This window comes from Aquarana catesbeiana, linkage group LG02, assembly GCF_042186555.1.
Source record: "Aquarana catesbeiana isolate 2022-GZ linkage group LG02, ASM4218655v1, whole genome shotgun sequence".
In the NCBI taxonomy this organism is placed as follows: domain Eukaryota; kingdom Metazoa; phylum Chordata; class Amphibia; order Anura; family Ranidae; genus Aquarana; species Aquarana catesbeiana.
Genome location: NC_133325.1, coordinates 130,233,642 through 130,261,266, shown reverse-complemented (window position 1 = coordinate 130,261,266; position 27,625 = coordinate 130,233,642). Strand labels below are relative to the sequence as shown.

The window sequence follows — 27,625 nt, the reverse complement described above, 5'->3', positions numbered from 1 at the left end:
ATTTTGAAAGCCTAAGGCTGCATTCACACCTGAGCGTTTTTAGCTCATAAAACGCTTGTAAAACACATGAAAAATGCCCAACAAGCAAAATCCCATTCATTTCAATGACACCTGTTCACATCTGAGAGTTTTGTCACCTGAAGCAAAACGCCTGAATAACACCCTGAGCTCAAAAAAGAACATGAGCTACTTTGGGGCAGATTACAGGCGTTTTTCTGCCTTTTACATTGGTGACCTAAACAAAAACGCGGTAAAAACGCACGACTTTGAAACGCTCAGGTGTGAATGCAGCCTAAAGGTTTAGCAATGCAGGGTATTCCAACATGGCCTCCCCCACCTTCCTACTGCTGGCATCCAGCTTCTTTCAAAATGTAACATCAAAACAGCATCACAGATGTCAATATAATATATTTATTTATATACGCTCACTTTATTGCTAAAATTACTCTGAAATTCAAGACGTAGCTGGGTATAGTAGGATGTCCGCTGCTGCCTTCTTCTGACTGCAGGTGTTCTGTCAGATGAGCAAACCTGGTAGCGGTGGACGCATGCGCAGCTGACGGAATGTCACTTCCGTTACCTAATCTGATGGGTTCACTATTCTGAGAGAACACAGGCAGTGAGGTGGTGTCCTGTTAGAATACCGCTACTGATCCGTAAACGTAACAGAAGTGACGTTCTGGGCAAAAAATGCTTACTGCACATGGGCCATGCGTTCCAACATGGCCGAGTCCTCCAAGCACAATACGAGCCCGTTCACACTGACAGCCCGGGGGCGTCGGTGGTAAAGTGCCGCTAGCTTTAGTGGTACTTTACCGTTGTTTTAGAGGAGCTTTTCGGACGCTAGCGGGGCGTTTTTAACCCCCACTAATGGCCGAATAAAGGGTTAAAAGTGCCCCTGCCCATTGATTTCAATGGGCAGGGGCGCTTTAGGAGCGGTGTATACACCGCTCCTAAAGCGCCCTTAAAGATGCTGCTTGCAGGATTTTTTTTAACGTCCTGCCAGTCAGCGCCCCAGTGTGAAAGCACGCAGGCTTTCACACTGGGATTGCAGATGACGTATTTTTCAAGCGCTATAGCGCCTGAAAAACGCCTCCAGTGTGAAAGGGGTCTAAGAGCTAAGTATGGAGTGTGTGTTTGGTGATCCTATCAGTCACCTATGTGGAGAGGATAACCCACTTCCTCAGGGACACCCTAGTCACCTATGTGGAGAGGACATCCCGCTTCCTCAGGGACACCCTAGTTACCTATGTGGAGGGGATAACCCACTTCCTCAGGGACACCAGTCACCTATGTGGAGAGGACACCCCACTTCCTCAGGGACACCCTAGTCTTTTATGTGGAGGGGACAACCCACTTCCTCAGGGACACCAGTCACCTATGTGGAGAGGACAACCCACTTCCTCAGGGACACCCTAGTCACCTATGTGGAGAGGACAACCCACTTCCTCAGGGACACCCTAGTCACCTATGTGGAGAGGACAACCCACTTCCTCAGGGACACCCTAGTCACCTATGTGGAGAGGACAACCCACTTCCTCAGGGACACCCTAGTCACCTATGTGGAGATGACAACCCACTTCCTCAGGGACACCCTAGTCACCTATGTGGAGGGGATAACCCACTTCCTCAGGGGCACCCTAGTCTCCTATGTGGAGGGGACAACCCACTTCCTCAGGGACACCAGTCACCTATGTGGAGAGGACAACCCACTTCCTCAGGGACACCCTAGTCACCTATGTGGAGAGGACAACCCACTTCCTCAGGGACACCCTAGTCACCTATGTGGAGAGGACAACCCACTTCCTCAGGGGCACCCTAGTCTCCTATGTGGAGGGGACAACCCACTTCCTCAGGGACACCAGTCACCTATGTGGAGAGGACAACCCACTTCCTCAGGGACACCCTAGTCACCTATGTGGAGAGGACAACCCACTTCCTCAGGGACACCCTAGTCACCTATGTGGAGAGGACAACCCACTTCCTCAGGGACACCAGTCACCTATGTGGAGAGGACAACCCACTTCCTCAGGGACACCCTAGTCACCTATGTGGAGAGGACAACCCACTTCCTCAGGGACACCCTAGTCACCTATGTGGAGAGGACAGCCCACTTCCTCAGGGACACTCGTCACCTATGTGGAGGGGACAACCCACTTCCTCAGGGACACCAGTCACCTATGTGGAGAGGACAACCCACTTCCTCAGGGACACCCTAGTCACCTATGTGGAGAGGACAACCCACTTCCTCAGGGACACCTTAGTCACCTATGTGGAGAGGACAACCCACTTCCTCAGGGACACCCTAGTCACCTATGTGGAGAGGACAACCCACTTCCTCAGGGATACCTTAGTCACCTATGTGGAGAGGACAACCCACTTCCTCAGGGACACCCTAGTCACCCATCTGGAGAGGACAACCCACTTCCTCAGGGACACCCTAGTCACCTATGTGGAGAGGACAACTCACTTCCTCAGGGACACCCTAGTCACCTATGTGGAGAGGACAACCCACTTCCTCAGGGACACCCTAGTCACCTATGTGGAGAGGACAACTCACTTCCTCAAGGACACCCTAGTCACCTATGTGGAGAGGACAACCCACTTCCTCAGGGACACCCTAGTCACCTATCTGGAGAGGACAACCCACTTCCTCCGGGGCACCCTAGTCACCTATGTGGAGAGGACAACCCACTTCCTCAGGGACACCCTAGTCACCTATGTGGAGGGGACAACTCACTTCCTCAGGGACACCCTAGTCACCTATGTGGAGGGGACAACCCACTTCCTCAGGGACACCAGTCACCTCTGTGGAGAGGACAACCCACTTCCTCGGGGACACCCTAGTCACCTATGTGCAGAGGACAACCCACTTCCCCAGGGACACCCTAGTCACCTATGTGGAGAGGACAACCCACTTCCTCAGGGACACCCTAGTCACCTATGTGGAGGGGACAATCCACTTCCTCAGGGACACCCTAGTCACCTATGTGGAGAGGACAACCCACTTCCTCAGGGACACCCTAGTCACCTATGTGGAGAGGACAACCCACTTCCTCAGGGACACCCTAGTCACCTATGTGGAGAGGACAACCCACTTCCTCAGGGACACCCTAGTCACCTATCTGGAGAGGACAACCAACTTCCTCAGGAACACACTAGTCACCTATGTGGAGAGGACAACCCACTTCCTCAGGGACACCCTAGTCACCTATGTGGAGAGGACAACCCGCTTCCTCAGGGACACCCTAGTCACCTATGTGGAGAGGACAACCCACTTCCTCAGGGACACCCTAGTTACCTATGTGGAGAGGACAACCCACTTCCTCAGGGACACCCTAGTCACCTATGTGGAGGGGACAACTCACTTCCTCAGGGACACCCTAGTCACCTCTGTGGAGAGAACAACCCACTTCCTCAGGGACACCCTAGTCACCTATGTGGAGGGGACAACTCACTTCCTCTGGGACACCCTAGTCACCTATGTGCAGGGGACAACCCACTTCCCCGGGGACACCCTAGTCACCTATGTGGAGAGGACAACCCAGTTCCTCAGGGACACCCTAGTCACCTATGTGGAGGGGACAACCCACTTCCTCAGGGACACCCTAGTCACCTATGTGGAGAGGACAACCCACTTCCTCAGGGACACCCTAGTAACCTATGTGGAGAGGACAACCCACTTCCTCAGGGACACCCTAGTCACCTATGTGGAGAGGACAACCCACTTCCTCAGGGACACCCTAGTCACCTATCTGGAGAGGACAACCCACTTCCTCAGGAACACACTAGTCACCTATGTGGAGAGGACAACCCACTTCCTCAGGGACACCCTAGTCACCTATGTGGAGAGGACAACCCACTTCCTCAGGGACACCCTAGTCACCTATGTGGAGAGGACAACCCACTTCCTCGGGGACACCCTAGTCACCTATGTGGAGAGGACAACCCACTTCCTCGGGGACACCCTAGTCACCTATGTGGAGAGGACAACCCACTTCCTCAGGGACACCCTAGTCACCTATGTGGAGAGGACAACCCACTTCCTCTGGGACACCCTAGTCACCTATGTGGAGAGGACAACCCACTTCCTCAGGGACACCCTAGTCACCTATGTGGAGGGGACAACTCACTTCCTTGGGGACACCCTAGTCACCTCTGTGGAGAGGACAACCCACTTCCCCAGGGATACTCTAGTCACCTATGTGGAGAGGACAACCCACTTCCTCAGGGACACCCTAGTCACCTATGTGGAGGGGACAACTCACTTCCTCTGGGACACACTAGTCACCTATGTGGAGAGGACAACCCACTTCCTCAGGGATACTCTAGTCACCTATGTGGAGAGGACAACCCACTTCCTCAGGGACACCCTAGTCACCTATGTGGAGAGGACAACCCACTTCCTCTGGGACACCCTAGTCACCTATGTGGAGAGGACAACCCACTTCCTCAGGGACACCCTAGTCACCTATGTGGAGGGGACAACTCACTTCCTCTGGGACACCCTAGTCACCTATGTGCAGAGGACAACCCACTTCCCCAGGGACACCCTAGTCACCTATGTGGAGAGGACAACCCACTTCCTCAGGGACACCCTAGTCACCTATGTGGAGGGGACAACCCACTTCCTCAGGGACACCCTAGTCACCTATGTGGAGAGGACAACCCACGTCCTCAGGGACACCCTAGTCACCTATGTGGAGAGGACAACCCACTTCCTCGGGGACACCCTAGTCACCTATGTGGAGAGGACAACCCACTTCCCCAGGGACACCCTAGTCACCTATGTGGAGAGGACAACCCACTTCCTCAGGGACACCCTAGTCACCTATGTGGAGGGGACAACTCACTTCCTCAGGGACACCCTAGTCACCTATGTGGAGAGGACAACCCACTTCCTCGGGGACACCCTAGTCACCTATGTGAAGAGGACAACCCACTTCCTCGGGGACACCCTAGTCACCTATGTGGAGAGGACAACCCACTTCCTCGGGGACACCCTAGTCACCTATGTGGAGAGGACAACCCACTTCCTTGGGGACACCCTAGTCACCTATGTGGAGGGGACAACTCACTTCCTCGGGGACACCCTAGTCACCTCTGTGGAGAGGACAAACCACTTCCTCTGGGACACCCTAGTCACCTCTGTGGAGAGGACAAACCACTTCCTCTGGGACACCCTAGTCACCTATGTGGAGAGGACAACCCACTTCCTCTGGGACACCCTAGTCACCTATGTGGAGAGGACAACCCACTTCCTCAGGGACACCCTAGTCACCTATGTGGAGAGGACAACCCACTTCCTCAGGGACACCCTGAGGAACCCACTTCCTCAGGGACACCCTAGTCACCTATGTGGAAGGGACAACCCACTTCCTCAGGGACACCCTAGTCACCTATGTGGAGAGGACAACCCACTTCCTCTGGGACACCCTAGTCACCTATGTGGAGAGGACAACCCACTTCCTCGGGGACACCCTAGTCACCTATGTGCAGAGGACAACCCACTTCCCCAGGGACACCCTAGTCACCTATGTGGAGAGGACAACCCACTTCCTCAGGGACACCCTAGTCACCTATGTGGAGGGGACAACCCACTTCCTCTGGGACACCCTAGTCACCTATGTGGAGAGGACAACCCACTTCCTCTGGGACACCCTAGTCACCTATGTGGAGAGGACAACCCACTTCCTCTGGGACACCCTAGTCACCTATGTGGAGAGGACAACCCACTTCCTCAGGGACACCCTAGTCACCTATGTGCAGAGGACAACCCACTTCCTCTGGGACACCCTAGTCACCTATGTGGAGAGGACAACCCACTTCCTCAGGGACACCCTAGTCACCTATGTGGCAGCAGTATAAGAGGACACACCATGCCCCTCCATGCTCTCCTGTCCCAAGGTTATGAAGTGTTTTGTTGGGGCCCCAAGCCCCATTCTGTGCCGTTTACATTTGATGAAGGGCACTCTAGCTGTAGGGGGAGAACACATGGCAGCCGTTTTCCGTCTTTTATTACTTTCTAATGTCCCCGTCTGATGTCAGTTCCTACCACTGCCATGCCCTGCACCCCTCATCGCTGTGTGGCGCTAGTTGCCCTCGCAGCCGCCATTTTGTCTCCCTGAGGAGAGCAGAGTGCCGCCCGTCCCCTCACTTCCATCCACTCAACAAGTGCCGGGCGGCCTCGGAGCTCCGCTGCGCCATGACACGTCCGCGCTGTGTAGGTCGGACAGCGCCATGACACAACAATGGCCCGCACCACACATTGTCAGCACCCCCCTTTGGTGACAAAATGGCGGCCGGCACCTCTACACTGTGACGTAACGTGGTAGGGAGCCGACGTTGGCGATCCGCGGCTCTGCTAATTGCTGCGGAGGACAACAAGTCCCAGCATGCGCGAGGCAGGGGTGGTGTTCTCCCGACACAGCTAGGGGGCAGCACTTCGCCCCATAGCCGGAGCACAGTGCCAAAGCAATGTACCACATTGGCCACCAGGTGTGAGACGCGGCGTTGCCGCCAGGGGGAGAGCGCTCTGGCTTCCCCCATTACAGGCGCTTTGCAGCGCACATACATCACGTCGTTTCGGGAGGGGGAGGGGGAGTTTGGTCAGCTGCACGTTATTCCGTTTATGAGGCACGCCGCTGATGTGCGCTAGCAATGTGTATGGCGATATATTATCAGGTTTGTGGTGATTTATTGTGCAGCACGGCGGAGGACGGCTAGCATGGCGCCGAAAGGGTGCACACAGGGCTCTATGGCGAGACGGAGCAGGCTCTTTACATGCACACATCGAAGCTTGCAGCATAGCTCCCGGCCACGCCCCGCTCCACGCGTGGCTCCTCCCCCCTTGCACTCTGCCGTGCGTGCGGGGTGTGAACAGGCGCTTCTCCTGTACAGCGCCAGGCTAAATCGTCCGATTACCCCCCTCCTTTCTCCACTGACTGCAACGCATGGGCGGTGACTCGCCTCCGTCAGCTCTGCCAACAAGTACCGCCCCTTCACCCTCACAATCCAAAGGAGGAGGGACGGCACTCTCGATGACGGACGCGCTCCCTGGCCAATCGCCTTCCTCTCCTCGTCTCCAGCGCTCCAGGTGAATAGCCAATCGCTGCCGCCGGGTGGGAGGGACTTGTGTTAGCCGAGGCCGCGCCTTCTCCACAGCTTGCGGCTTTGGCTCCGCCCCTTATGCTCCGGGACTGGACGGGGAGAGTTCGGCTACGGGGGAAGGATTGCTGTGCGGGGGTTCTCGGCCGGGGCACTGTCCTCATTACCTCCACGAGCTGCCGGTAAGTGACCGGCTTATGAAGAGAAGGGGGGCGAAGCACGGGACCCCGCGAGTCTCGTGGCGATGCCCTCACGTGAGAGAGGTCTCTGGTACGCCCTCTGGCGGCCGTGTCTGTTATTTGCCCCCTCCTCCCCCCCTTTTGTGTCAGCCGGTGGTGTTCCCGCCGCCCCCTCCTCGTCCGCTGCCTGTGTGAGGAGCGTTGTGGGCGTACAGGAGCGGCATTGTGCCCCCGCTGTGCCGGTCTGCCCCCGGGGGAGAGAGAGGGGGTCACCTCGGGCTGTACGAGGCCCGGCTCCCCCCTCTCCGCCGACGCCGCTGTATTGTTCAGTCAGCGCGCTAATGGCGGACGGGGGAGGCAGCGCCACCGGGTGTGCGATGTGAGAATAGCAGCGCCGGGGTAGATAAATACCCAGAGGGCAGTACAGGCCCCCCTCCTCAGACTACCAACAGGCCTGACCGCCCTCCTCTATACACAAAGGAGGGGGAGAGGACGGGCTCCCTCTAGCGGGAGCCCCTGGTGTGTGTGTGTGAGGACAGCTGCCATTCCCTGCTCCTCTCCCCCCTCCTCCCTTCACTGATGTCCAATCCTATGTGTGTATATATATATATATATGATGAACCACAAGTCCCAGCATGGTGGGAGGACCCAGGATCACTTGTACATGGAAAGTCCCCACACACCTTGTTGTTTGTGTGCTAGGCCCTGTGTGTGAGAGGGAGAGTTTCCAGGGGAGCCAAGAAAAGGGAGCACAGCCTCTGTTACCAGGAGCAACCAGTCTCCTCGCTCCCCTCTCCCCCCCGGGGGACACATAGAATTTCTACACTCTGGGTTCAGATCACACACTAAAAATGGCTTGAAAAGATCAAAAGGGTTCTTGTGATGTACAGAGCCTTGTACTAGGCCTGTCCTACATACACTCCCATACATGTGTGCTTTATTGTGCCAGGAGAGGGAAATCCTCGTATTGTATGTATGTGTGTGTGTGGGGGGATTGGAACACTCTCTGGTAATGAGGCTGGTGGTGGGAGGGGGCAGTCAGAGGAATGCTTCATGTAGTACTCACTCCAGCCACTGGGATACCCTCCTTCCTTTTTTTTTTGCATGCATTTACAATGCAGTGCAAGTGGTAGAATACAAACCTCAATGCAGCATTGTGGCTCTCAGAACAATCTTTTCACTGCTGTATTGATTGCTATACTGCATGGTTGTATGTGTGTGTGTATATAATTTTGGTGACAGTTTGCACAGCACTGTGCAAAATAAATGTGGTCTGTACAGTTTGATTCAGAAGGGTTTGGAGTGCCCTGCTTATGAAAGCTTAAAGGAAAAGTCCAAATTTTCTTGTGAAAAAAAAAAAAAAGTAAAAGTCCAGCCAAAGCTTGTTTGGCTGGGCTTCTCCTATGGATCACAGGAGTGCTTGTTTGTTTTGCACTCCTGTGACCTGTTTTAAGCAAAGTGACGTCAGCTCTCTGCTGACCTCACCAATGTCAGTCCAGGCAGCGCGTCATGTTGTGAACAAGCAAGCTACCACTTGTGAAACATCTACCATTGCCTGTATCTGTCTGACCCTTTTTTGACAATAAAGATGATATCAAGATAATTTGGAGTTCCAGTGTGCGACCAATTCCTTGTCTTTGGATCCACCAGGTCAGTCTCTTAGCGAGCCCCTGAGAGGGCCACTCCGCCCCCTCCACAGTCCAGTGAGCAAGGTGGGAGAAAAGCTATGACTGACAGTCTACAGCTCCCGGAGCTCTGAAAACAGAGTGATCAGTGGTGTTCGATCGCTCGGCTCTCAGTGCAGAGGCGCCAGGGGACAGATACAGCTTTGGACTGATGCTGCATCCACCTAGGTATAAATGTATGAATGTGCAAAAAAAAAAAAAAAACATTTTTTACTTTTCTTTTAAAGTGATTGTAAAGTCTAGTGTGTTTTGTTTTTTAGTTTGTTATACTTGCCTGCTCTGTTGCAGTTTTTTTGCACAGAGCAGCCCAGATCCTCCCTCTTCTCAGGTTCCTCTTCGCTGCTCCTGGCCCCTCCCTCCTGTTGAGTGCCCCCATGGCAAGCAGCTTGCTAGGGGGGCACCATTCAGGCACAGAGCTGCAGTTCTGCCCCTCCTCTCTTCTGATTGGCTAACTGACTGACTTTGACATCCATGGGAGCCAACGGCACTCCTGCTGTGTCTCAGCCAATCAGGAGGGAGAGTCCTGGACGGCTGAGGGACTCGTGGACAACGCAGGATAGAGATGGGGTTTAGGTAAGTATTAGGGGGCTGCTGCACACAGAAGATTTTTTTTTTATCTCAAAGGAGTTGTAAATTCTGGAGGTTTTTCACCTTAATGCATTAAGGTGAAAAACCTTCTGTACTGCAGCAGCCCCCCCTCTTCTTACCTGAACCCAATCTTTCCAGTGTTGAGGACGAGCCCAGCGTCTCCAGCCACTGTCACGAGTTCTCATTGGATAGATTGCTAGCAGCAGGAGCCATTTTCTTCCTCTGATGTCAATCAAATCCAGTGACATGGGGGGCGGGGCCGAGTCCCGCTGTCTGTCAAAAGACGCAGCAGCAGGGCTCGGGAGCTTGGCTGCGCGGGTGCCCCTATGGAAAGCGCCTTGTCCGTGGGGGCACTTGATGAAGAGGAGGAGCCAGGAGCTCTGCTGGGGGACCCCAGAAGGGGAGGATCGGGCCACTCTGTGCAAAACCCTTGCACAGATTAGGTAAGTATGAAATGTTTGTTTAAAAAAAAAAAAACTTTACAATCACTTTAATGCATACTGAACTGGTGTGTGTGTGTGTATATATGTACACTTATTAGTCAAGTTGTATTTTGGAAGATTCATTTAATTATTGAACTACTCCTCTGTCAATCTAAAATGTCAAACCTGAATATTTAACCGGTTCAATACCGGGCAATTTCACCCCCTTCCTTCCCAGGCCAATTTTTAGTTTTCAGCGCTGTCGCACTTTAAACGTCAATTGCGCGGTCGTGCAATGTTGTACCCAAAAAAAAATTGACGTCCTTTTTTTCACCACAAATAGAGCTTTTTTTTGGTGGTATTTGATCGCCTCTGCGGTTTATATTTTTTGCGCTATAAACAAAAGAAGAGCGACAATTTTGAAAAAAACAAAATATTTTTTACTTTTTGCTATAATAAATATCCCAATTTTTTTTTTTAAAAACACATTTTTTCCTCAGTTTTGGCCGATACGTATTCTTCTACATATTTTTGGTAAAAAAATCGCAATAAGCGTATATTGATTGGTTTGCGCAAAAGTTATAGCGTCTACAAAATACAGGATAGATTTATGGCATTTAAAAAAAAAAAAAAAAAAAATTTTTTCGCGATTTTTTTTTTTTTGGTGACTGCGACATTATGGCGAACACATCGGACACTTTTGACGCATTTTTGGGACCAATCACATTTATACAGCGATCAATGCTATAAAATTGCATTGATTACTGTGTAAATGTGACAGGCAGTGAAGGGGTTAATCACTAGGGGGTGGGGAGGGGTTAAGTATGTTTCCTAGGGAATGATTCTAACTGAAGGGGGAGGGGACGCACTAGGGGAGGAGACCGATCAGTGTTCCTCCGTTCTGGGAACACAGATCGCTCTCCTCAGAGCTGACAGGCTGTGGATCTGTGTGTTTACACACACAGATCCACATGCCGGCCCGGTTAACGGGCAATCGCGGGTGCCGGCGGACATCGCGGCCGCCGGGCACACGCACCGGGTCCCGAGGAATGCGACGGGTGCACGCGCGCCCCCTAGACGGCCGGGAATCCCAGGACGTCATATGACGTCCACCCAGTATGGGAGATCCCATCTGTGGACGTCATATGACTATACGCGGGTATTGAAGTGGTTAAGAAAGTAAAAGTGAGGTTTAGGTTTCTTAGGAAAAATATATACACTATATTGTCAATAGTATTGGGGCACATGAACTTTAATGGCATCCCAGTCTTAGTTCGGAGGGTTCAATATTGAGTTGGCCCACCCTTTGTAGCAATAACAGCTTCAACTCTTCTGGGAAGGCTGTCCACAAGGTTTAGGAGTGTGTCTATGGGAATAGTTGCCCATTCTTCCAGAAGCGCATTTGTGAGGTCCAGCACTGATGTTGGCCTGGCTCAGTCTCTGCTCTAATTCCGTGTTCTTTCGGGTAGAGGTCAGGACTCTGTGCAGGCCAGTCAAATTCCTCCACCCCAAACTCCCTCATCCATGTCTTTATGGACCTTGCTTTTGTGCACTGGTGCACCCTAACACATCTCATAAATCAATCATTCAAAGAAGGGACTGTGCCAACCTCCCTCAAGCAAGGCATCGTCAAACCCCTGCTAAAGAAACCTAATCTCGACCCTAAAGACCCTAACTGCCGCAGACCAATAACAAGCCTCAACACCATCTCCAAGATTATAGAGAAAACAGTAGTACAGCAGCTACAACACCACCTGGAGACACACCACCTCCTGGACCCTCTGCAATCAGGCTTCCGCCCAGGCCATGGCACAGAAACAGCACTTCTCAAAATATGGGACGACGCCCTCGAAGCAGCAGATGACGGGGAACCGAGTCTTCTGGTACTGTTAGACCTCAGTGCAGCATTCGATACAGTGGACCACAATACTCTACTTGTCCGCCTCTCAGAAGTTGCAGGAGCCACAGATTCTGCCCTAAAATGGTTTACATCCTTCTTAGAGAATCGCTCTCAGACAGTGAAACTGGGAACATTCACCTCGGAATCTCGGGCAGTCTCCTGTGGAGTCCCTCAGGGCTCACCCTTGTCACCAGTGCTATTTAACATCTACATCCGCCCGCTTCTCAATATCATCAGGAAAACGGACCTCTGCTTCCACTCATACGCAGACGACACCCAACTCTACCTTCGCATTAATGGACAAAAAGATCATCATCAGCAACTACAGAAATGCCTCACTTTAATCAATGACTGGATGACCGCTAGCTCCCTCAAACTTAACGAATCAAAAACAGAACTTCTTCTCCTGCAAGCCAACAAAAATTCCAAAATTAAGACTCCGTGGACACCACCCCCCATCCTCGGACAGACCATCTCGCCCAGCACCAAAGTCAAGAGTCTCGGAGTCATCTTTGACTCAGGAATGACAATGGATGCACAAATAGGATCGGTGGTGAGCGGATCCCACCACCTCCTCTGCCTGCTTCGCAGACTCATCCCCTTCATCCCAGAAGAGGACAAAGCGGCAGTTGTGGGAACGATCATCAATTCCCGACTCGACTACGCAAATTCCCTCTACGTAGGTCTACCCCAATATCAGCTTGCGCGCTTGCAACTCATGCAGAACACGGCGGCAAGACTGTTAACAGGAAAAAAGCCCTGGGAATCCATCTCCCCATCCCTAAAAAGCCTACATTGGCTAACTGTGAAGAACCGGATCATATTCAAGACCCTCTGCCTCACCCATAAATGCATACAAGGAAACGCTCCGCAATATCTCCGGGAAAAAATAAAACACTACACACCGATTCGCAGTCTTCGATCAGCTAACCAAAACCTCCTCCTCATTCCCAAATACCGCTACAAAGCAAAGGGAGAACGTAGATTTGCAGTCCAAGGACCTCGCCTATGGAATGCTCTCCCAACCAACCTCCGCATGGAAGAAAACCACCAGGCCTTCAGGAAAAAACTAAAGACCTTCCTTTTCTAGAAGCTGGCTACAGAGAATACATCTAGCGCCTTGAGGCGATTCAGTTCGCAATTGCAGCGCTTTACAAATCATTCATTCATTCATTCATTCATTCATTCATTCATTCATTCATTCACTGGTGGGTAGTCATATTGGAACAGGAAGGGGCCATCCCCAAACTGTTCCCACAAAGTTTGGAGCATGAAATTGTCCAAAATGTCTTGGTATGCTGACACCCTAAGAGTTCCCTTTACTGAAAATAAGGGACCAGGCCCAACCCCTGAAAAATAACCCCGCACCATAATCCCTCCCTCCACCAAATTATTTGGACCAGTGCACAAAGCAAGGTCCCTAAAGATATGGATGAGCGAGTTTGGGGTGGAGGAACTTGACTGGCATGCACAGAGTCCTGACTTCAAGCAGATAGAACACCTTTAGGGTGGATTAGAGCGGAGACTGCGAGCCAGTCCTTCTCATCCACATCAGTGCCTGACCTCATAAATGCGCTTCTGGAAGAATGGTCAAACATTCCCATAGACACTCCTAAACCTTGTGGACAACCTTCCCAGAAGAGTTGAAGCTGTTATTGCTACAAAGGGTGGGCCAACTCAATATTGAACCCTACGGACTAAGATTGGGATGCCATTAAAGTTCATGTGCCCCAATACTATTAACAATATAGTGTATATGTGCGCAATTATTGGGCAACTATTAGTGTGCAGAATTATGCAACTAAATGAAAAACAAAACTTTTGCCATCCCACTTGTTTGTTTTCATCGGTTACAGTAAGAATAATAAGCAACTCAAAATTTACAAATAAACATTTCTGACATTAAAAAAATAAAGATAGTAACCAATATAGCCACCCTTATTTTAAATAAGTCATCAGTTTTTCATTCATGGAGGCTGTTTCTGGATCTGTTGACGGTCAACTTTTTGTGTAGCAACCACAGCCTCCCAGACACTGTTCAGAGAGGTGTACTGTTTTCATCAATCGGTTTTTATTGAGATTTTACAGGTAAATACATGTAACTATGTGAACATTGTAAAAGGTGTACTGTTTTCCTTCACCATAAATCTCCTGTTTAAGAAGGGCCCACAAGTTCTCAATAGGGTTTAGGTCTGGTGAGGAAGGTGGCCATGTCATTATTCTTTCATCTTTAAGGCCTTTACTGGCTAGCCGCACAGTGGAATACTTTGATTCACGCGACGGAGCATTGTCCTGCTTAAATATCATGGTCTTCTTGAAAGATGCAGACTTTTTCCCGTACCACTGCTTGAAGAAGATGTCTTCTAGAAACTGGCAGTAGGTTTGGGAGTTGATTTTGAGTCCAGCTTCAACCCGAAAAGGTTCAACTAGCTCATAATAAGGTCATAAAAGGTCCAACTAGCTCATAATACCAGCCCATACCAGTACCCCACCTCCACCTTACTGGCGTCTGGGGCGAAGTGGAGCTCTGTGCCTGTTACTGATCCAGCCACATGCCCATCCATCTGGTCCATCAAGAGTCGCTCTCATCTCATCAATCCATAAAACCTTTGAAAAATCTGTCTTCAGATATGTCTTGATGTTTCAACTTATGTGACTTGTTCAGTGGTGGTCGGGTTTCAGCCTCCCCTACCCTGGCCATGTCTCTGAGCACTGAATACCTTGTACTTCTGGGCACTCCAGGTAGGTTGCAGTTCTGGAATATGACAGCACTGGAGGTTAATGGGTTACTGGTAGCTTCACCTTTTGATTCTTCTCAATTCTTTGGCAGTTAATTTGCGTCTTTTTTTTTTTTTTTTTTTTTTCTCAACATGATTCTTGCGACTCTGTTGACTATTTGCAACAAAACGTTTGGTTCTGTGATCACGCCCCAATATCATAGCAGTTTCAAGAGTGCTGCATCCCTATTAAAGACTTTACAATTTTTGACTTTTCATAATCAGTTAAATTTCTTTTTTGGCCCATTTTGTCTGAGGAAAAGAAGCTGCCTAATTATGCACACCTTGATATAGCGATGTCTTCTGGCCACCCGCAATCACTCCACAGAGAGGCAGAACAGGGACCTTCCTATGTAAACAAGGCAGATCCCCATTCTGACAGGGAAGTATACAGATCTTATGTTCCTTGTAATCAGGAACATCGATCTGTGTTCTTCCTATCAGTCCATACCCCACACAGTTAGAAAACACTCCCAGGGAACACACTTATCCCTTTGATTGCCCCTGCAGTTAACCTCTTCCCTGCCAGTGTCATTTATACAGTGTCAGTGCATTGTTTTTTAGCACTAATCACTGTATTGGTGTCACTGGTCCCCAAAAAAATGTCAGATTTGTCCGCTGCAATGTCGCAGTCCCGCTAAAAATCGATGATCGCCACCATTACCAGTAAATACAATAAAAATTAAAAGTCCATAAATCTATCCCATAGTTTTGTAGACGCTATAACTTTTGCGCAAACTAATCAATATACGCTTATTGGGATTTTTTTTTTACCAGAAATGCAGCACAATACATATTGGCCTAAATTGATGAAGACAGTTGATTTTATGTGTATGTGTGTATATATATATATATATATATATATATATATATATATATATATAAATATATATACACTGAAAGGTTTCTACGGAGCCCGCTTCGGTCCGCCGGCTCAGCGGGAGATCAGTCCGTTGATCTCCGCTGAGTCGGCGGATGACAGGTCCCTCTCTGCTCACTGAGCGGGGAGGGGCTTGTCAGGCGCCGCTGCCGCCTATGGAGGGATCGGATGAAAACTGACAGCATGTCCGTTTTCATCCGATCTCACCCGATCCAATCCGCCAGCGACGGACCTGGACGTAGAGCCATCCGTCGGCTTTTAGCGGATCGGACCGGGTCGAATGTCAGCGGACATGTCTCCGCTGACATCCGACGCTCCATAGACTAACATGAAGCGCCGTTCAGGTCCGCCGTCAAAACTGACAGGCGGACCTGAACGGTCCGATCGTGTGAAAGGGGCCTTAGTCTTTCATAATGTGCCAGTATGCAATGCATATTAGCACATTATGACCTTGTCTTGCAGGGCGAAGATTTTTTTTTTTTTAAATCAGCATTTGCTAACGCTTTAAACGTTCACAGTGCTGGAGGAAAAAGTAAGTGAACCCATTGTGTAATTACTTTAACGAAAACTAATTGGAGGTGGTAGTTTGCACACCTGGAGTCCAATTCAGAGCTGTGGTTTAGAGCTACTTTGAAGCTCAAATATTTTTAGACTGCTGTTCATAGGAAGCATAAGCTGATGTGAACCATGGCTTGCAAAACAGAGCTCTCTGAAGACATACGATCAAGCTGAAAAGGTATACAAAGTGTTTAAAGTAGAACTTTACCCATAACTTGATACATTTTCTTTATCGAGCATACATTCCACATTGATAATTATGCTACCAGAATTTGTGTGCTTTAGATTGCCTCCAGCATTGCTCCTGTTTCTTCTTGCCTGAAGCTGCCATCTTGCTAAAGCCCAGAGCCCCTGAACAGCAGTATATTTTTAGTTACATTCCCGGGATTGCCAACTGTCCTCAACCAAACTGTCAAACCATCAAATGGCTGGTGTGATAACTGTTAACATGTGCAGCACCATGGCAGTTTCAGATCAAACAGAAGCAGCTTCCTTGGCTGTAAAGGATAAGAGGGTTTAATTCTGCTTTAAGGCTGTCAACAGATCGACTTCTATAAACTTGGCAGTACCTAAAAATGGAGAGCAACTGACCATGTGCAGAGCAGGGTGAGACTGTGCGTTACTGGCTTTTAAACAGTATAGGCACTTATTTTTAATGTTTTACATAGCCATACCTGCAAAAGGGACAGTCTGAAGTGATCTAGCAGGACTACATTTTCTGACTACAGTTCCACTTTAAGCACTCATCATTTGACTGACAGACAATGTCGATAAATTGAGATAGATTAGTACTGTGGCTAGTCTTCCTAGAAATGGGTGCCCAGCCAAGAGGACTCTCAAGGCATAACACAGAATTCTTAATGAGGTAAAGAAGAACCCAGAAAATAGATAAAGGCTTGAAGACCTCATTGGAACTTGCAATATCCTTTCTTGTTCATGAGTCTACCATACGTAAGTCTTTGAGCAGGCAGGGTGTCCATGAAGAAACACCACTGAGGAAGCTGCTGCTCTATAGTAAAAAAAACATAGCTGTGTGCATGAAGTTTGCTAAAGAACACCTTAGCAAACCACAATGCTACTGGGAAAATGTTTTTTTGATTGATGAAACAAAAGTTGAATTGTTTGGGAAGAATTCTTGGCACTATGTATGGGCCATCAGAGGGGAAAGTGAATTCCCAAAGCTTACCAAAATATCCCACAGGATAATGTCTGGGTGGCTGTCTGCCTTCTGAAGCTTGGTAGAAGTTGGGTGATGCAGAAGAACAATGTCCATAATCATTGAATTAGATCCATCACAGATTGGCTTCAGAAAATGTGCTTTTTGGAGTGGCCCAAGTCAGAGGCCAGACCTTGCCCCATAAATATGTGGAATGACCTTGAGAGCTGTTCACACCAGACATCCTACAAATTTGAGCGGAAGCAGTTTTTGTAAAGAGGAATGGTTAGAAATCTCTCCAGAGCTTGGTGCAGGTCCGATCCAGAGCTACTGAAACTACCTGCTTGTAGTCATTGCTGCTAAAGGAGGTTTGACCAGCTACTAACGCCAAGGGTTCACTTACTTTTCCCCCCCAGCACTGTGAATGTTTAATAGGTGTTTTATAAAGATATGAGAAATGGGATTTGTTTGTGTGTTATCAGCTTAACCACTTCAGCCCCGGAAGGATTTACCCCCTTAATGACCAGGCCTTATTTTGCCATATGGTACTGCGTCGCTTTAATTGACAATTGAGCAGTCGTGCGATGTACCCAAACAAAATTGATGTCCCCCCCCCCACAAATAGAGATTTCTTTTGGTGGTATTTGATCACCTCTGCGATTTTTAGTTTTTGCGCTATAAACAAAAAAAATGGAAATTTTGAAAAATACTAATATTTTTACTTCTATAATACATATCCAAAAAAATATTAACCACTTAAGGACCAGCCTCGTTTTGGATTTTAGGTGTTTACATGTTTAAAACAGGTTTTTTTGCTATAAAATTACTTAGAACCCCCAAACATTATATATGGTTTTTTTTTTCTAACACCCTAGAGAATAAAATGGCGGTCGTTGCAATACTTTTTTTTTTGCACCGTATTTGCGCAGCGGTCTTATAAACGCACTTTTTTTTTTTGGGGGGGAAAAATTAACTTTTTTGAATAAAAAAATAAGACAACAGTAAAGTTAGCCCAATTTTTTTTTTTTTATATTGTGAAATATAATGTTAAGCCAAGTAAATTGATACCCAACATGTCATGCTTCAAAATTGCGCCCGCTCGTGAAATAGCGTCAAACTTTTACCCTCAAAAATCTCCATAGGTGACGTTTAAAAAAAATTCTACAGGTTACATGTTTTGCGTTACAGAGGAGGTCTAGGGCTAGAATTATTGCTCTCGCTCTACCGGTCGCGGCGATACCTCACATGTGTGGTGTTTTTTTTTTTTTTTTTTTTTTTTTTTTATATTATTTATTTTACATTATTATTTATTTTTTACACTGTTTAAAAAAAAAAAAAAAAAGAGTGTCACTTTTATTCCTATTACAAGGAATGTAAACATCCCTTGTAATAGAAAAAAGCATGGCAGGACCTCTTAAATATGAGATCTGGGGTCAAAAAGACCTCAGATCTCATATTTACACTAAAATGCAATTTAAAAAAAAAAAGTCATTTAAAAAAAATGTAGCGAGAGTGTTTGTTTTCACCGCACAGGTATGGATTCAAACCAGGTGTGAAGAGAAGAGTGAAGAGCCCCAGGTGCTGGCAAATGCTGAATCATGCTGAAAGTAGATGAGAAAATCCGGAGAGCCGCACACTGGGAAGATATTATCCAAAAGTATGTATTGTAAAACCAGGATACCGTGGCAAAAAAAGTACAGGCAATCAGCTAACGCATTTCACACTTATGCTTGAGCAAGCACTTAGCATAAGTGCGAAACGCGTTAGCTGATTGCCTTTACTTTTTTGCCACGGTATCCTGTATGATCCTGATTTTACAATACATACTTTTGGATAATATCTTCCCAGTGTGCGGCTGTCCGGATTTTCTCATCTACCTTCAGCATTTAAAAAAATGACATTGAAAAAAATATGCCTTTTAAGAGGCGTGGGCGGAAGTGACGTTTTGACGTTGCTTCCGCCCAGCAGTGTCATGGAGACGAGTGGGCGCCATCTTAGCCTCACTCGTCTCCAGGCACAGGACGGAGACGGACGCGATCGCCTCCGCCACTACCGACGGCTCCGGTAAGTGGCGGAGGGCACCGGATCGCGGTGGGAGGGGGGCCCTCTCCCGCCACCGATAAAAGTGATCTCACGGCGAAAAGTGAGCTAGCTGCTGCCATAACCCCGGTATCCCCCTTCAAAGTTTGGACGTACATCGTCGTGCGGCGGTCCGGAAGTGGTTAAACTAATTTATTCATCATATTAGGCCAAAATGTAGTCTGCTACTTATTTTTGGTAAACAAAAAAATCCCAATAAGCGTATATTGATTGGTTTGCGCTAAAGTTATAGCGTCTATAAAATGGGGGATAGATTTAGAGACGTTTAAATTTTTTGGTTTTTACTTGTAATGGTGGGATTGGGACATTGCAGTGGACAAATCTGACCCTAAGTGACAGTTTTGGGCACCAGTGACACCAATACAATAATCAGTGCTAACAAAAATGCGCTGATCAATGTATTAATGACACTGGCAGGGAAGGGGTTAACACCAGGGGTGATCAAAGGCTTAACTGCACACCCTCAGTGTGTGTTCTGTGTGGGGGATGGACTCATTGGGACATCAGAGATTGCTGTTCGTGATTACTAGGAACAACCGATTTCAGTGTTGTCCCCTGTCAGAACGGGGATCCACCTTGTTTACATAGGCAGATCCCCGCTCTGCCTCTTTGTGGCGTGATCATGGGTGGTCAGCAGACAGTCTGCCAGACCCACGCGCATTCCCCTGGCGTGCAGCGGGCGCACGCCCACGGTATCTCCTGCATGAAACGACGTACAGGTGCGTAGTTTCGCGCAGCTGTGCCACCCTGCCACAGTATGTTGCCAGTCCGGAAGTGGTTAAAGATGATCTTCCGACTGCAAATACTGTAGCTGATGACTTTTAACAAAAGTACTTAACTGTCCAGAGATCCAGTGATGTCCTTGCCTGGGCTGGTTGTCGCCAGTCTCTGGGTCCCTGGCACCGGCTTGTTTACTAAAAGAAGCCATTTGTGACTCCATGTGGCTTCACAGCTGGCTTCCCACACTGGATGCGCAAGCCGCGCTGCACTTTGTGAATAGTCCTCTGTCCTTTAAAACATCTGTGGTCAGTAAAACTATGAAGGCTAGGTTCACACTTGAATGAGGTCCACGAAACTTGTGTTCTATGCTCGTTTACCACACCGCGTTCAAAACACACTGCAGTTGCGATCTGCATTGGGTGTCAAGTTAATGACACCCCAAGCGCAGGTCCCAAATGCAGTGGGTTTGCCTGCACCATATCACATGGTATAAAAGCACCATGTGATCTGGTTGCAGTGCATTTCCAAAAATAGTGCATGCAGTATTTTGGTGCGATGCAGTGCGATTTGAGCCTGTCCAAAATGAATGGGCTCAAATCGCACCACCCTGAATTGCATGTGAATTGCACCTGTGTGATTCATAGTGTGAACTGGGGCTAATTGTAAAAAAAACTGCTCTGACATCACTCAGCTGAAGAACCTTTCATTTAAATTACATGCAAGGACCTTTTTTGTAGTTTGAAGAAGCCTTTTAATTGTACCGTTGTCATTAAAGTACTGTGAAGACTTAGATGTTGTGTTTATGTAGCTATCGTTGCAGGTATAATTTTGGTTTTATGAGTTTAAGGGGTTCTATGTAGTCTTTCTACTAACTGGCATGATGGAACTTAACATAAAATAGTGTAAAACGCTAAAGCTTGACTCCATGTTTAGTGAACCAGGCTGGCCCATACAAACTACTTCATGAACAGATGCAGCCGCTGTGTGCGCTGTATGAACTTTGCTACATACAAGTATACAGTGCTGTGTTCTGGCTGTGACATGGGACTTCTGTTTTGCTCCCGGAACAAAAGTGCATTCTTAGCCATTCATAGGAAGCTTTGTATTCTATGAATGAATACAAGATTTCACTGATTGGCTGAGGTGGAGAGGCAAGTGGATGATGTATTTATATCCAACTCAGCCAATCAGAGGAAGCCTTGTATTCATTCAGAAAGTACAAAGATTTCTGTGAAAGGCTGAGCAGGCACAGCCTGTATCAATTTTATTTTGTGAGTGAGGCAGGAAGTCCCCATCCCTCTGCCAGAACACAGTGCTGTATACTGTATGTAGCCAATATTACATACAGTTTATACAGCGCATGCAGCAGCTTGCATGTGTTACTGAAGGAAATGGTTCATTAGGACCAGCTGGAGTTTGGCTTGTAGCACAAGGAAGGCTTGCACATTTGTAGATTTAAAGGCAAGGTTTGCCTTAACCAAAAAACTGCCTATGAAGGTTTGGGGTCCCTGTAGATAAAAACAAATTGTGCAGCTTTGACCAAAGTTAGAGGAGCTCCAGGCTCCTTCAGAAAAAAAGTCAGCAGCTAATACTGTAGCTGTTGACTTTTAATATTGGGACACTTTCTGTCCACTAATACAGTGGTGTCTTCACCCGAGCCGATTATTTTCAATTGGCTCTCGGGTGCTGCCGCCGCCATCTCGGCTAAGGGGAACTGGCAGGGAAGACTTGCAGCTTCATAGCCAGCTTCCTACTGCGCATGCATGCTGTGCTTTGTGAATGGCCCAGCGGTGGGGGAAAAGGGGGAGTCAAACTTCTTCCAGCTGACTTTGCCGTGGCAAACTCATCCAGAAGTGGAAGCGGGTACCTGTCAAAACCAGGGGGAGGAGGCAACTAAGAGGAGCTTCCCTTTTGGGTGGAGCTCTGCTTTAAATAATGCTCTTGCTATAGGTGTAGGCCATTTATGTACTTCTTGAAGCCTGGCTGAAAAACTTTGAGATCACCTCATGCCCCCCTGCCTTGTTGCTAGGAGACTCCTTGGCTATTACTGTTCACCTCTGCCTTTACCAGCACTATTCTGATTCCAACCCCCTCACATGCGCTTTCTCTCCCTTGATGTAGTAGCTCAAAGCCCCTTACCTGCATCGGCTTTTTTTTTTTTTTTTTTTTTTTTTTTTTTATTAAAGGTGAACTCTATGCCTTTGTGGAACTAAACTGCATCTGAGCTCCACAAACCTAAAGCACTGTTTGAATAATTTTTATTATTCAAAGCAGTGTCACCCATCCATCCATCCATCCATCCATTCTTTATTTTGAGAAATCACTTTGAAAAACACCATCTAGCATTTCTGGCAGTGTCCATGCAGTGTCCATCTTGAGGAAGGGCAGATAATGCATGTAGCATTTGCTTCTGATCTAAGAATTTGCTAGAAATGCATCTGGACACATATGCATGGGACCTTAGGCAGGCCATACGTTATATTTTTTTTTTTTTTTTTGTCCAACCAGCGGGACAAAAGTGCTGAATCGAAGTAAATGGGGGGGTATCGCTCCGCTGTGCTATTGTGTACTCACAGTGGGGAGCCTTCTCCACTGCTCTGTTCAGAAAAAAAAACACAGGGTGGTTGTACAGAAGTCGATCGATAGATTGACCTGTACAACCAGGGTACCATACATTGATTGAAATTTGGCTGGACCCTGGTAAACTAGACAATTTTTGACATGTGTATGGCTGGCTTTAGAATTACAACTTCCTTGCTATTGTTCCACACTGAGACAGTTTTCAGGCATTTTAGCGCAAAAAATAGCACATGTAAAGCGTCTCTGAAAACGGTCTCATGCCTCCCGAGGGCTTTCACACTGGGGCGGTGCGCTTGCGGGATGGGGAAAAAGCAGCATCTTTAGGGCGGTGTAGGAGTGGTGCATACACCGCTCCTGCCCATTGGAATGAATGGGCAGCGCTTCGTAAGCGGCGCAACATGGACGCTATTAACCACCGACTAATAGTGGGGGTTAAAAGCGGACGAATAGCACCGCTTAAACAGTGATAAAGCGCCGCTAAAACTAGCGGTGCTTTAATGCTAACGGACCCCAGTGTGAAAGCAGCCGTAGTAGGAACAACTTCTTTTCTCTCTTTTTTTTTTTTTTTTTTGACTGGCTCATTACTGTTTCACTGTAGTCAAAATCAGAACGGCTTCATTTAAAAAATTATCCAACTTTATCCATGAGGACTTTGTAGTTTCTTTGTGTATTTTGTGTGCTTATGGTCAGAGATGATTTGACTATCCTTTGTACCCCTACTATCCACTGTTGATCTGCAGTAGTTAAAAGGATTAAAGTGGTTGTAAACCCTTGTTTACAACTTTGTTACAGGTAAGCCTATATTAAGGCTTACCTGTAGCTAACATGGATATCTCCTAAACCTGCCCAGTTTAGGAGATATCCCCTGTATTTGCCTGTGCCGACGTCATGCGGGACATGCACGCTTAAGACAACTGAAGCAATGGCGCTATGTGCCGTTGCTTCAGTTGTACGTGAATGTACGGAGTGACGTCATCGTGCATCCGGCTAATCACATGCCGGAGCCGCGACACCCGGAAGTCACTCCAGGACAACATGTCGGAGGGGAGACGTGGACCGATGCAGGGGCTTCGATCTGAGGTAAGTAATACATAATTAGCTAGTATGCTATGCATACTAGCTAATTATGCCTTTGTCTTGCAGGGTTTTTTGTTTTTTTGCTGAGGGTTTACTTACTCTTTAAGCTGGGTACGCACAATCTGAATGTCGGCCAGTTCAGTAGTAACCGGCCAACGTTTGGACGGTGTGTACAGCTGTTCTTCCAACAGAAGCCTTGTCTTCAGTGGGGCCGGTGCACTGCACTGTGCTAGTGATCAGGCCGAATGCATATGGTGATAAAAAAAAATGCTGCGTACGGTATTTTTTCTCCAGTGCAGCATGAGTCACTGCATGCCAGCCGATAAAACTCTAAAACATTTCAATAAAGTTTGTTTAAAAAAAAATGGTAAACAGTACGATGTGCCAGTGTTGGCACATCAACACTGTGCTGGTCCAGACAGACTGTGCAGTCTGTGCATTGTAGTGCAGCGTTTGGTGTGAACAAGTCCATGCTTCCTCCATCAAGGTATGTCAAGTTTGATAGCCACTATGGCACCTATTGTTGCCCTTTTGTACTTTGCTCACCGTTGCTCTACTATGCTAGGAAACGCATTATCCTGTCCTACCTTTTGCAGCCTGGAAGGCCTTGGTAAACAGAGCTCTTCCCTTTTTACAAAGCCACATACTCAAATAGAAGTGTACCCTTCACGTTTGAAAAAGTTTGGAGTGGTTGGATTAAATCCACCCCTACCACCTCCGATTAATAATCCTTTTTTTTTTTTTTTTTTTTATTTCTTTTTTGAAAAATTATCAATTTCAGCTAGCATACAAAAACAAACCCATAACAATTGAGAGGTAGTCTGACACCAGACCTCACTCTCCAACAAAATTCAAAAATTCAAAACCTGTCTCAGCATTGGCCCACGGCATAACTCTGAGGCTTGAAATATGAACATGGCACCAGCACATATCATGTAAAGTTGAATTTAGCATCATACAATGCCATTATTCTAGCTCCACATATCTGACATATGACCCGCCATCACCTATTAAAGTGGAGGGCCACCCTGGAAAAAAAAATGCCACCAAAAATCCTAAAAATTAAAAAAAAAAAAAAAAAACATTTGGAAAAAAGTTTATACTAGCCTAAACCCTTGTTGCTAGGCAGTCTTTCTAATCTGCCTCTGCCTATTCCACGGCGTGTTCTTCTCCTCGGTGAGCTGCCCCATTGTCTTCTGGGAGCTGTGTGTGTTCCCAGAACACCACGGGGCCGTGCGCAGTAGGAAACTGGCATTGAAGCCGCAAGGCTCCACTGCCTGTTTCCTTTACCTAGGATGGCGGTGCCGGGAGCCAAGGGACGAGTCGGCCTTGGGCGGCCGACATCGCAGGCACCCAGGACAGGTAAGTCTACTTATTTAAAGTCAGCAGCTAGTGTTTGTAGCTGCTGACTTTAAATTTTTTTTTTTTTTTTTAGCTGGCCGGAATCCCACTTAATACAGGTATCTGCACCCACTTCCGGGAATAGCTAGCCACAAATGCCCGCCCACCCCCGTTGTGTTGTGGGAAACACAGTTCCCACAACACAACGGGGACCAGTGTAGAAACGCGCAGCGTGACTCGCGCATGCGCAGTAGGGAACCGGGCAGTGAAGCCACAACGCTTCACTTCCTGATTCCCTGACCGAGGATGGCGGTGGGGTCAGCCGAGAGACGATCGATCAGCTTCGGCCGCCGACATCGCTGGACCCTGGGACAGGTAAGTGCCCATTTATTAAAAGTCGGCAGCTGTAGCTAGTATTTGTAGCTGCTGGCTTTTAATATTTTTTGTTTAGGGTGGACTCCCTCTTTAATCACTTGATGTGGTGGTTGTTGTGAGCAGTTTGTATCTTTCTTGCATTGTCCTAGTATCTCTCATTTGTATTGTGACTTCTATTGTAGTAAAATCTACTGTAGATGGTGTACTGGCCCTAAAATTGTGGTGTCAGGAATTGTAATTTTAGAAAAAAAAATGCTAGTGCTAAAAAATTTAGAAAAACTACTAGTCAGATTCATGCCTGCCTTGGAAATCTGAGAGCGATTAGTTATGTTGAATGCAGAGAGAGAAAGTTACACAGCAATATTTGTTACGCCAATACTCAACCAAGCTGTTTATAATGGTCCCTTTTTACATTTGATTCGATAGTTGGCAAAAATATGTAGCAAGCCGATTTTGTTACCTATTTAAAGCCCCACCCAAAACACAGAATTTTTATTCTGGATTTTATGTGATAAAAATGAAACAAACAGTTTTTTTTTGTTCTGACCAGAATAAAGAAAATTATGCACCAAACCATTGTATTTTCATTTAACGGTGAAGACTGTAGCCATATTTCTGATGCTCCCTTTACCAACTACTAGCTCCTGGGTTGACAACCCTTGGACCGCGATCTACCAGTTGATCGCGTCCAAGTGACTGGTAGATTGGTCCTGGGCTTGCCGACCTGCTGTCGCTGTATGAAGGAGAGAAGCAGGGCAGGCGGGAGCAGAGAGCTGTGGAGGCATGAGCCGATGCCTCGTCTATAGCTCCCGCTGAAATGTAAGGTGGAGTGATATCAATAGCACTCCGCCTCTCATTCTTTGGTATTCTTGGATCCACAGCAGCTGGAAGCGCTGCAAGAAGTTAAAAGTCTCGTGTTGTTTTTTTTTATAGAAAAAAAAAAATGTCATCCTTACCTGCATTGCAGTGGTTATGCACAGAGCAGCCTAGATTCTCCTTTTCGGGTCCCTCGACGGCACTTCTGGCCCCTCTCTCCTGTTGAGTGCCCCCACAGCAAGCAGCTTGCTATGGGAGCACCCGAGCCGAGCTGCAGCTCCCTGTGTCCATTCAGACACAGCTGTGGCCCCACCTCCTTTCTCTCCTCATTGACTCACTGACTTTGAGCCAATGATGCCATGCTGCTGTCTTGATGATGCCATTGAGTAAGGAAAGTCCCAGACAGCCAAGTCTCTCGCGCAGCATCGCTGGACCTAGATGGACCTCAGGTAAGTATTAGGGGGGCTGCTGCACACAGAAGGTTTTTTTTATCTTAATGCATATAATGCTTTAAGATAAAAAAACCTTCTGCCTTTACAACCAGTTTAAGGTCAGTGGGCATAATAGGGCACAATAAAAGCTATATGGGTACAAATGCATCTATATAGGCACAAGAGCATATAGCTGTCTAGCTGATATTTCTTCATAGCTGAGCTCCTCCATGCCTCTATCAATTTGGTTGCTCTTTTCTGAACTTTCTCCAAATCCCCAATATCCATTTCATGAACTGATGACCAAAACTGAACTGCATCATCCAGAAGAAGTCTTTAAATCCATTGTACGGCAGACTTATGTATATCTCTTTCTGGAGTCTGTACCTCTTTTAAAACAAGATGGTATTTTGCTTGCTTCAGGAACTGCAGCTTGGAATCGCATGCTATTATTAAAGCAGTTCATTAAAGTCTAAAATTGCATTTGAACGACTGCTGCGCAAATACAGTGTGACGTAAAGAATTGCAACAACCACCATTTTATTCTTTAGGGTCTCTCTACTAAAAAAAAAAAAAAATAATAATGTTTGGGGGTTCCAAGTAATTTTCTGGCAAAAAAAAAAAAAAAAAAAGGTTTTAACTTGAAACCAACAAAGGTCAGAAAAAGGTTTAGTGTTTAAGGCTCCATGTACACGGGACACTGCTAAATGCAAGTTCAGAGGCAGTTGGACACTTTTTATTTTTTAACTGGCCCTGAACTCATTCAATGTGGTCCTATGTGATCATGTACACAGTCTTGTTTATTGCTGTTTTTAGGCAGTTACGTTTAACAACGTTTCTTTGAAAGCAAAAAAATGGGTTCAGACGCTAAAGATTTCCACGTTTCAGATTCTAAACGCGGTACTGGTGTTTAGGAGCGTTTTCGTTTATAAG

At 47.4% G+C, this 27,625-nt stretch overlaps 1 protein-coding gene across 3 annotated transcripts in view; it reads left to right on the top strand.

Annotated features, from left to right (window-relative positions):
* Positions 1-7,145: 7,145 nt before the first annotated feature.
* The window catches only part of ZMYM2 (zinc finger MYM-type containing 2), a 134,470-nt gene continuing 113,990 nt past the window's right edge, over positions 7,146-27,625 (top strand). For all 3 annotated transcript variants that reach the window (XM_073613468.1, XM_073613469.1, XM_073613467.1), the window contains exon 1: positions 7,146-7,289. The gene's annotated coding sequence lies outside the window, so the exon portion shown is untranslated. The remainder of the gene's footprint in view (positions 7,290-27,625) is intronic.